Source organism: Bos indicus, chromosome 7, assembly GCF_029378745.1.
Source record: "Bos indicus isolate NIAB-ARS_2022 breed Sahiwal x Tharparkar chromosome 7, NIAB-ARS_B.indTharparkar_mat_pri_1.0, whole genome shotgun sequence".
In the NCBI taxonomy this organism is placed as follows: Eukaryota; Metazoa; Chordata; class Mammalia; order Artiodactyla; family Bovidae; genus Bos; species Bos indicus.
The window spans coordinates 39,558,561-39,570,114 of NC_091766.1; the positions used below are offsets into that span (position 1 = coordinate 39,558,561).

The 11,554-nt window shown below is 38.4% G+C and overlaps 1 pseudogene; it reads right to left on the reverse strand.

Moving 5' to 3' along the window:
- Nucleotides 1-1,335: 1,335 nt before the first annotated feature.
- LOC109560996 (mitochondrial fission factor pseudogene) lies at nt 1,336-1,977 on the reverse strand (annotated as a pseudogene).
- Nucleotides 1,978-11,554: the final 9,577 nt, after the last annotated feature.

Consider the following 11,554-nt stretch of genomic DNA (forward strand, 5'->3'; position numbering starts at 1 on the left):
TTCTTCTGAATCCCTCAGAACCTGTCCCTTTGAATTAAGTAAGCCTTCTGAGAATCCAGAGGTTAAACTCTTAAATTTTTATATTCTTTGGACTAAAACTGAACTGTAAGCATTATTCAAAGTGTTTCTCAAAGTAAACAAAGATCCTTGAAGATTTGCTAAGGAATTTAATATATCAGTCTTACCAATCTTGTTTCTTTGATCTATATCAGTTAGATCATAAGCTTGTTGGTGAAGGCCGTTTCCTGCATTGAATGAACATTTCTGATTGGGAAAGTCCTGAAAGGTCTAGAATTAGAACCAGGAGAGCAACCTTCTAACTTATACCATCAGGCCCAAGAAATCCCTAGATGACTTCATTGGGCAATTCCTAGCACTTTTCCAAAGCTTAATGATTGGAATAAAGGAACAACACTCATGCTTACATACAAACATCTGATTAATCTGTTCATCGCTATTATAATCAACTTCAGGTTATTTTAAAGAAAAGTCTGGTCTTCTTTCAGATGTTGATCCCACTCATGTAGATTTAACTCTGATTATTAATGGTCTGAACAAGGATCTAGTAAAAAGGAACAGGGTGTAATGGGAAACTGTCCACTCCAGATTTAGTTAATCTGATAAACCAGCTCTCTCACACTCTGGATGAGTCACCTAAAAGGAAAACTGCCAAAATTCTTAATCTTAAATTTCAGCAGATAAAATTTCCTAAAAGAAACAAAAAACTTCCTAGCTTCTGTTATTAGTGCAAAGAGGACACTGGAAAAGAGACTGTTAACAGACTCAAGCACTTCAGTCACCATCAGCCCTCTAACTGGGCTTTCCAACTTCTTCCCAATTCCCAGTTGTGGGGCTCCAAGGAACTGTAGGGGCTTTTCTCAATCCTCCCTCTTCGTCAGCTTGGAGAACCAGTCCTCCAGATTTGAGATGGATCTCTTCTAGTCCATCTGAGCCACTCTTGATGCTCAACCCTACTACTAGAAAGCAGTCCCTGCCTTGAGTTCAAATAATGGGGATCTCTAATGAGATTCACAAGAGATTCCTGTCTGTGAACTGATTCCCTTTTGTTTGGGCCCTTTGAGAGACACACACTCTTTTCTCCTTAGTTCCTCTGTCCCCTTTCATATATTATGCTGATAATTCTTCTTAAAGTAGTATCATGCTGAAATTGCTTTCTTCTGAAAAGGGAAAATAATTCTGGAATTTGACAGTAGTCATCAAAGCAGCCAACCAGATGACTTAAGTGACTCTTTGACATCTTTTTTTTTTTTTTTAAGTTTGCAAATTCTTTATATTTCCAGCTATTGAGACAACATTTCTGAGTTGAGCTTACCTCTAGCAGCAAAACCAGAGCCAGCTATTAAGCAGCCATAATGCTATAGTATACATGACCATTTATTTTTAGCATGTTCTTTGTTCTCCTCTTCCAGAAGCTGCAGACATCTATTTAATTTATCTGTAGTCATAATTAAGCTGTATCTACAACTGTCATGTCTCCTGAAGTTCCTTCAATCATTGCATATATATTTGAAAAGCCATACATGGGGTCAGTTCTAACCAGCTGTCCATTTTGGTGAACAAAATTTTCACTCATAGAGAGCTTTATTTTTAGCCTGTCAAGTGCATGGATTTTTTCATTTTGAGGGGATGGAGGAGGTCCTTCTAAATCCAGAAAATCTAGTGGTCTTTCACTTAGGGTAAGTACAGGAGGTGGTGTTTTTAGTGCCATAGGCTTAAAGGGAGTTGACTGTGTACAGTGTGGTCTTGAAATCTGCTGGTCTTGAAAATGGAATGTTCATTATTTCCTGCTACAATTCTCTCTGGAAGCTGCATAATCACACTAGCATTTGAAACTCCTTCTTGGAATCCTTGTTCCAGGTCAGCATTTGTTGGTGCTATCTTTCATTTTTCCAGGACCCTCACTTACTGACCTTTGGTGTATTACATTTCCTACTGAATTTGACTAATTTCTGCCATCTCAGCAGCAGTAGGAGAAGGAAATGCTGCCCCACTTACTAAATGTGTACAACGATTGCTTGTTTTCTGGCATTATCGGCTTCTTAGCTTCATATTAAATCCTTTAACTTGCCTCAATATGCATGTGCTGGACTAAGAGCCACTTCTGTCCCCTTGGGTCCACTGGAGGGTCCCCAGCAAGGGCCACCACCCACTGGCTCTCCTTTTTGACATCTTTTATTAGCTCGGTCTCTGAGCTGATTCTGGAAACAGTGATCATTTATTTTTATTAAGTCAACTACTACCCTCCCATCACTTCATGGGAAATAGATGGGGAAACGGGAAACAGTGTCAGACTTTATTTTTCTGGGCTCCAAAATCACTGCAGATGGTGACTGCAGCCATGAAATTAAAAGACACTTACTCCTTGGAAGGAAAGTTATGACCAACCTAGATAGCATATTGAAAAGCAGAGACATTACTTTGCCAACAAAGGTCCGTCTAGTCAAGGCTATGGTTTTTTCTGTGGTCATGTATGGATGTGCGAGTTGGACTGTGAAGAAGGCTGGGCACTGAAGAATTGATGCTTTTGAATTGTGGTGTTGGAGAAGACTCTTGAGAGTCCCTTGGAGTGCAAGGAGATCCAACCAGTCCATTCTGAAGGAGATCAGCCTTGGGATTTCTTTGGAAGGGCTGATGTTGATGCTGAAACTCCAATACTTTGGCCACCTCATGAGAAGAGTTGACTCAATGGAAAAGACTCTAATGCTGGGAGGGACTGGGGGCAGGAGGAGAAGGGGACGACAGAGGATGAGATGGCTGGATGGCATCACCAACTCGATGGACGTGAGTTTGAGTGAACTCCGGGAGTTGGTGGTGGACAGGGAGGCCTGGCGTGCTGTAATTCATGGGGTCGCAGAGTCGGACACTACTGAGCAACTGAACTGAACTGAACCTTCCTTATAGACAAAATTGCCAATTGATATTGACAAGATTCACAGTGTATTATCCATTGATTCAAATAGATCCCTCAAAACCTCTCCCCAGAACTAATCCATATCCTATAAGTAAAGAATCCTTTCATGGCATAAAGCCCACGCTGCTGCTGCTGCTGCTGCTAAATCACTTCAGTTGTGTCCGACTCTGTGCGACCCCATAGACGGCAGCCCACCAGGCTCCCCTGTCCCTGGGATTCTCCAGGCAAGAACACTGGAGTGGGTTGCCATTTCCTTCTCAAATGCACGCAAGTGAAAAGTGAAAGTGAAGTCACTCAGTCGTGTCTGACCCCATAGACGGCAGCCTGCCAGGCTCCTCCATCCATGGGATTTTCCAGGCAAGAGTACTGGAGTGGGTTGCCATTGCCTTGATAGGACATTAGAAGTCTCAAAAGACCCATTTCTTGGAATAGTTCCTGTAATATCCCTATTTCAATAATGAGAAAACCTGAGGGCTGAGGGTGGAGGTTTGCTGAGGACCTCAGAACAATGAACAATGTTATCCTGCCACACCCTGTTGTTATTAACCCTCATACTTTACTAACATCCATTCCCACTGGATGTAAATGTTCCACTGTAATTCAATTTATGCAGTGCATTTTTTAGTATTTCAGTTGATGGACTACTGTGTATCATTTTTGCCTTTACGTTGGAATAAAACCAGTTCACCTGGACAGTAATCCCTCAGAGTTTTACTGAGAGTTCTTATTTCTCACAAATCCTCAAGGCTGATCTAGATAATATATAGTTCCCAGAAATTCTACTTTGTTGCAATATGTGGATGATTTGCTTTTTTGCTGTCCTCAGGCCTCTTCACAGGAAGACAGCATCCACTTGCTAAAGCTTTTAGCATTAAAGGGACATGAGGTTGTCAAGGAAAATTGTAGTTTGCCCAAACCCAGGTTTGATATTTAGGGCATCTGATATCAGAACAAGAGTTATACCTAGTTTCAGATAGGTTTTATGGTGTCTTTAAGTGTCCCCAAATGCCAAACATTAATTTCAAGGTTTTCTCAGATTAGTCAGCTTTTGCTGAAAATGTATTCCAAGTTTCTCTCATATAGACAAACTTCTGTATGTTTTGTAGCTTATTATTTTGGAATGTTGTAAATGCATCATGGCTTACTTCTAGCTGAAGTAAAATTTAAAATGGCCCTTATGTTTAGGTGTTATTAGATGCAATACTTTTACCTGCCAGTTTAGCTCTTAAGATTTCAGGGCATTCTAAACTTAATGCTCTAGAAGCTAAGGGAAATTTATCTTATTGACATTTCCACAAGGAATGCTTCTCTTAAAGGCACCAATAGCAGCTGAACCTCTGTCATGGTCCAAAAGGGTATTTCCCCAAATGATAACTTAGGTAAACTGACCCGGAGAAGTTCAACAATTCGCCTCAGGAAAGGAAAAACAAGATTGGAAATCCAGTAATTGTTTTGATAAAAAGAGAATGCTCTAATCAGCCCAGTGCTCTGTGATGTTCTAAGGGGCTGGGGGCGGGGGGGAGCATGGGAGAGAAGCTCAGGAGGGAGGGGATATATGTATACTTATGGCTGATTCACATTGTTGTATGGCAGAAACCAACACGATATTGTAAAACAATTATTCTTTGATTAAAAATTAATTAAAAAAAAAAAAGAGAGAACACTCTGGTTTGGACCAAACAACAACCCAGTCTTACTGGAAACTTTAAAATTCCTACCCTAACTGGACCTGCACATCATCAGGTGACCTGAAAGTAAAGATTTCCCAGAATTGAAGCAGACCATGTTTGAGTTCTACTTCTTTTGCTGTTTGGGGGACTTGCCTGTGATTTGCCATGCTTGCAGACTGAATTGTAATTCTCTGTTGAATAAACCCAATTTTTCTGGTGAAATAACTGGCAGTCTATTTGTTTTCAGTCCATACAATTCAGTGACATTTAGTACAACCACTTTTGTGCAACCCTCACCATTACTTAGCTTCAGAACATTTTCATCATCCCCCAAAGAAAATCTTGTACCCATTAAGCAGTCACTCCCCATTCATCTCTTCTCCAGACCTTGGAAACCAGTAATTTACTGTCTCTTGGCTTGCCTATTCTGGATATTTTGCATAAATGGAGTCATACAATGCATAACCTTTGTGTCTGACTTCTTTCACTTAACATAATGTTTACAAGGTTCATCCATGTTTTGGCATGTATCTACATTTTATTCCTTTTTATTGCTGAATAATATTTCACTGTATGGATATACTACATTTTATTTATCCACTCACTGATGATAGATACTTGAGTTGTTTCCATCTTTTGGCTATTGTGAACAGTGCTTCTTTGAACAGTTGTGAACAGGTTTTTGTGTGAACAATTGTTTTCAGTTCTCTTGGGTATACACCTAGGAGTTGAATTTCTTGGTCTATGGTAATTCTGTATTTAACATCACAAAACTGTTTTCAACAGCAGCAGCACCGTTTAACAGTTTCATCATTCACGCACAAGGGTTCAATTTCTTCATGTCCTTACCAACATCTGTTATTAAAAAATAGCCATGTGGTATTTTTGGATTTATTATATCACATAATGGATCTGATATATCTCATTGTGGTTTTGACTTGCATTTCTTGCATTATAATTAATGATGTTGAACATCTTTTCATTTGGTTATTGGCTGTTTGTATATTTTCTTTAGGGAAATGTCTATTCAATTACTTTTTCCCCCTTTTAATTGCATTTTGTTTTTTTATTGAATTGTGTTGCATCATGAACTTTTAAAAAAGTTTCAGACTTGAGGCTTTTAGAAAATATTTGCAAGTATCATGTTCCATTCTATGAGATGTCCTTTTAATTCTCTTGCTAGTGTCTTTCAATACACAGAAGTCTTAATTTCAATAATGTTCAATTTATTGACATTTTCTTTGTTTGCTTGTATTTTGTGTCATATCTAATAAAATGTTGCCTAATTCGAGGTCATGCAGATTTTCACCTATGTTTTTTTCTAAGAATTTTATAGTTTTTAAAAATAGTTTTAGCACTTACATTAGGTTTTGATTCATTCAGAATTAATTTTTGCATGTGTTGTGAAGTAGGTGTCCAGAATCATTTTTTTTTCTTTTGCATGTGGATATCCAGTAGTTTCAGCATTAGCCATTGATGAAACTATTTTCCCCACTGAAACAGTCTTTTTACTCTTGTAAAAAATCAATTTTGCAATTTTTTTTTTGGTAGACTCTCAATTTGATTCCATTAAACTATACATTTTTCTACATGCCAATACCACACTGTTTTGATTACTGTAGCTTTGTAGTAGGTTTTGAATCTGGGAAATGTTCTTCTAGATGTGTTCTTCTTCCAGATTGTTTCCACTGTGTGGGATCCCTTGCAATTGCATATGAATTTTAGGATCTGCTTTTCCACTTCTGCAGAAAGGCTATTGGAATTTTGATAATGATTGCATTGAATTTGTAGATCATTTTGGTAGCATTGTTATTTTCACAATATTATGTTTTCCAGTTCATGAATATCAAATGTTCTTTCCATTTATTTACATCTAGGTCTTCTTTAATATATTTCAACAATGCTTTGTAGTTTTCAGTGTATAAGTCTTGGACTTACTTGGCTAAATTTTTCCTTAAATACATTATCCTTTTTGATCCTATTGTACATGAATTTTCCTTTTACATTTTCTATTACTTGCATGTAGAAATAAAACTGATTTTTACATGCTGGTCTTGTATCCTGAAACACTGTAAACTCATTTAAAAGTTCTAATTGATTTTTGATGGTTGTTTGGATTTCTATATATAGAGTCATGTCATTTGAAAATTGAGAAAATTCTTGCTTTCTAGTTTGAATGCCTTTTATTTCTTTTCCTTGCCTAATTTCTCTGACTACAACTTCCAGTACAGTCTTGAATAAAAGTGGCAAAATCAAGCATCCTTGTTTGTTCCTAATCTTAGGGGGAAAGCTGTCAGTTTTTCATTCTTCAATATGAGATTAGCTGTGGATTTTTCATTAATGTACTTTATCATGTTAAGGAAATTTCCTTCTATTCCTGGTTTGCTCAGTAATTTTATCATGAAAATTTACTGAATTTTGTGAAATGTTTTTCCTGCATCAAGATGGTTGTGTGTGTGTGTGTGTTTTGCCTTCATTCTACTAGTGCAGTGCATTATATTGATTGATTTTCTTATGTTGTACATATCCTCATTTTCTGGGATAAATCCCACACAGTCATAGTTTTTTATACCAGATTTATGTTAACTTGGCTAGGAGTTGGGCAGCCATAGGTGCCAGAGTCTTCAAATTCCTCTAGTATCCTTGTCTTTGTCTCCACTATTGATAAAACACTAAACACTCCTGAAGTGAAAGTGAAAGTCGCTCAGCTGTGTCCAGCTCTGCGACACCATGGACTATACAGTCCATGGAATTCTCCAGGCCAGAATACTGGAGTGGGTAGCCTTTCCCTTCTCCAGGGGATCTTCCCAACCCAGGGATCGAACCCAGGTCTCCTACATTGCAAGCAGAACACTCCTCAAGGAGAGTCTGTATCTTGTAGCTCTTTCTGCTGTAATCCAGAGTTGCTGGTGTAGTGGCAAGTTCTGGGGTGGGGGTCAGGGTGTGGTGGAGTCTATAATTTTCCAATTAAATCTCAGTCTTAGTGGGACTGTCTAGGACAAATATTTATCCAGTGGTACAGCTTTCTCCCAAGTTCCTTGCTCTGTACTCCCTCCTCTGATTGCAGCATTCCTAATCTTTTTCCTTGAATACACCCCCACCCCCCCAACTTCATGTTTATTTTTTTCCCCTCCTTAGTGAGACAGGAAGGTTAGATGGGGCTAAATTTAGTAGGAGGAATGTCCTTATCTCAGCTAGCGTAAGACTCTGGTAAACTCTTTCCCCCAGGAGAGTAGACATTTTTGGTGAACTCGAGATGTGTTTCACAATGGTTATCCTTCATCTCTTAAAGCATTGAGGGAATATTTCTCAGGTCTCCACCACACAAATCCATTGGAGTTTCTGAATCTAATGGCAGTGGAAATGTGGGTGACCCCCTAAGACTGTAGCCTCCAAGGAATTTCTCACTCTCAAGACAGTCCACATTCAACCTTTGACAATTTATCAAAATGAGCATTTAATATTTCTAACATTTTGTGGTTCCTGTAGTTTCTGTTCCAGGTAAGCAGATCTGTATTTCTCTGGAATACAGGTATGCCTGTCGTACCAGATTTTGCATACCAGTGTTGCAATTTGCCCAGCAATCTCAGTTCTCAGGAATATAAAAGGAAAGTCATTGATTTTCAGCCTGTCCAACTTATTCTTGTTGTAAGGATGTGAGTGATCACTTTCAAGCTGTTCACCACATAGAAGCTAAATCAGGAAGTCCAAACAAGTTTTTGAATGCTAGAAATTTGAAGATTATAAAATGCAAACAAAGTCACAAAAATTCTTTAACTCCTTAAATGTTTAAATGCTCAAGTAATGCAACAATTTCACAATAATTAATCTGGGGTCAGTAGAATGTCAGATGTCTGTGCAGAATTATGCAAAAGTGCAGAATTGTGTGCAGGATAGCCAAGACCTTGCATAGAATCCACTACACTTTGATTCATAAATTGTTTGCACTCCTGCATAAACACCAAAATTTGCATTTTGTATTATCTCTATGAAAAGCAGTACACTTCTCATTAAGTGAGCAGCAGCCTTCTAAGCAAGCCTTTTTCATGAGAAAAACATACAAGGAAAGGGAATTTTTTTTCTGATATTGTGATTACCTGCACCTTGGGCTATGTTTTAAAAAGATGAGGTATTTTAGATCTTTAATAATCTCTGTAATAGTAAATAGAGCTATTACATTTTTTATTATTGTAGCATTTCATCCTGGCACTTAAAATTTGCTTTCAATTTTAGAATCAGAAAACACTCCTGGTATGTTTGACCAGTTATCTGTGCTGAAAAGGTTGATCATGATGATACACAATGCGGACAATCTTACAACTTCTGCTGTGATTATTTTCATCTGAATTTGTTTAATTAGAAAATGTATTTTTTTTTTAATAGCTGAGGAACCACATATCTCTTAGGTTTAGCTGTTAATAGATACTGGTTTATAACTGACTTTCTATCATTTTTTGTATTGAATGAACAGTTTCATACTGCAAAAAAAGTTTCAAAAGGACTTTTCCCTCATTTAATGGATAACCAATGCTCTGAAAGTTAATCACACATCTACATTTGCATTCAAGATTCAAATACACAAATAAAAAATAGATCTTAGCAAACACCACAGAAATTGAAAATATTGAATTTGATAGTCTCATAGTATCATTAATGTATTTGTCACTCATGAAGCTAAATTTATAACAGTAAATTGGGGTTAAACTGTTGAAGTGGTTGCAACCTAACAATAAACTGAACTTTGGTATGTGCTGCAGAAAAAATGAACTTCATGTATGGCTGCAAAGGAGAGCTGTATCTGCAAGGAACAACCTCTACAATGAAAGCCACAGCTGATCTTATACAAGGTTTTGGGAAGCTTGGTCCAAGGATTGGTGGATTTTCAGAAGCAGGAGTGTTTATGGAATGACAGTCTTTCAATTATGTTAGTGTGATCACTAGAATAAAGCTGTTATTGACTGGCATACTTTCAGAAATATAGTTACTGAACTGAGGCATTTGCTGATTGACTTGTTTATAGGCATGGGATGGTAAATGATAGGCTGACTTTCAGAAGCTGGAGTCTCATTAACTTGCTAACTGTCAGATGCAGGGGTCACTGCTGCTGATTTTTAGAGGATGTCTACTAATCCAAAGTAATCTCTAACTAATGGTGATTACTTGCTTACAACTTGAGACTATGACCAACAAAAGTCTTTTCTTTAACATGGAAAAGAAGACTTTCAATTCTCAGTTACCTTCTCCCACCCTACCCACCGGGCTTCCCTGGTGGCTCAGACAGTAAAGAATCTGCCTGCCATGTGGGAGACCTGGGTTTGATCCCTGGGCTGGGAAGACCCCTGAAGGAGGGCATGGCAATCCACTCCAGTATTCTTGTCTGGAGAATCTCCAGGACAGAGAAGCCCGGTGGACTACAATCCATGGGGTCGCAAAGAGTCAGATGTGACTAAGTTTAGCACATACCCCACCCTCACCCCGCAACCCTCCAACTTTGGTCTTTTCTCAGCCAAAAATATAGGAGAGACTATAAAGAATTGTTCAGATCTCTGTGGAGGTACAATTTCCAGCTAGCATTGCTATTTAAGTAATTTAAGTGCCAATTATTGAAACAGAAATACAGCTCTAACTGCTCAATTTTCATTATTGGGAAAAAAATTCAACCAATTACATTAATGGAGACTTAAAAAACATCAACACAAGATGCAGTTCAAAATCAGTCCATATAAGACATATTCACTATATATAGGATACCTGTCAAACTTACTGGCCATCTTAGCTTTCTTCTCACCCACCAACCTCATTTATTTGCTTCTGAACACCATCTTATTTGTTCTAATATATTGTATCCTATTCTCCAAATGTGCTGCTCCTGTTTCAGTTTGGACTTTCATTCATCTATCACTTGAATTATAGCTCAGATTTTTAGGCATCAGTCTACACAGTTTGAATAAATCCTAGATACATTCTCTACAGACTGTTGCCAAAACAATGTCCCTTGCTTAACATCTTTAACTATCAATTTCAGGATAAAATCTAAACTTCCTTGCATGGCAAACAGGGCTTATTATCTTGCCTTCTACTCAAACTTTAACATCTGCCATTCTCTTGATCATTAGTTTTATACTTGAATTTCCACAGAGATGTCACAGTATTCCCCACCTCTACCTTTCCTCTTATTTGGAAGGCTTATCTCTACCTCTGGAGAGTTCTTATTCTTTCAAAACCTGACTCAGGATCATTGCTTCTGGAAAACTTTCTCTGATGTAATCAGGCTTCCTTCAGTTCAGTTCAGTCACTCAGTTGTGTCTGACTCTTTGCAACCCCATGAATCACAGCACACCAGGCCTCCCTGTCCATCACCAACTCCCGGAGTTTACTCAAACTCATGTCCAGAGTCAGTGATGCCATCCAGCCATCTCATCCTCTGTCGTCCCTTTCTCCTCCTGCCCCCAATCCCTCCCAACATCAGAGTCTTTTCCAATGAGTCAACTCTTCGCATGAGGTGGCCAAAGTATTGGAGTTTCAGCTTTAGCATCAGTCCTTCCAATGAACACCCAGGACTGATCTCCTTTAGAATGGACTGGTTGGATCTCCTTGCAGTCCAAAGGACTCTCAAGAGTCTTCTCCAACACCACAGTTCAAAAGCATCAATTCTTCAGCGCTCAGCTTTCCTCACAGTCCAACTCTCACATCCATACATGACCACTGGAAAAACCATAGCCTTGACTAGATGGACCTTTGTTGGCAAAGTAATGCCTCTGCTTTATAATATGCTATCTAGATTGGTCATAACTTTCCTTCCAAGGAGTAAGGTCTTTTAATTTCATGGCTGCAATCACCATCTGCAGTGCTTCTGGAGCCCCCCAAAATAGTCTGACACCATTTCGCCATCTATTTGCCATGAAGTGATGGGACCAGATGCCATGATCTTAGTTTTCTGAATGTTGAGCTT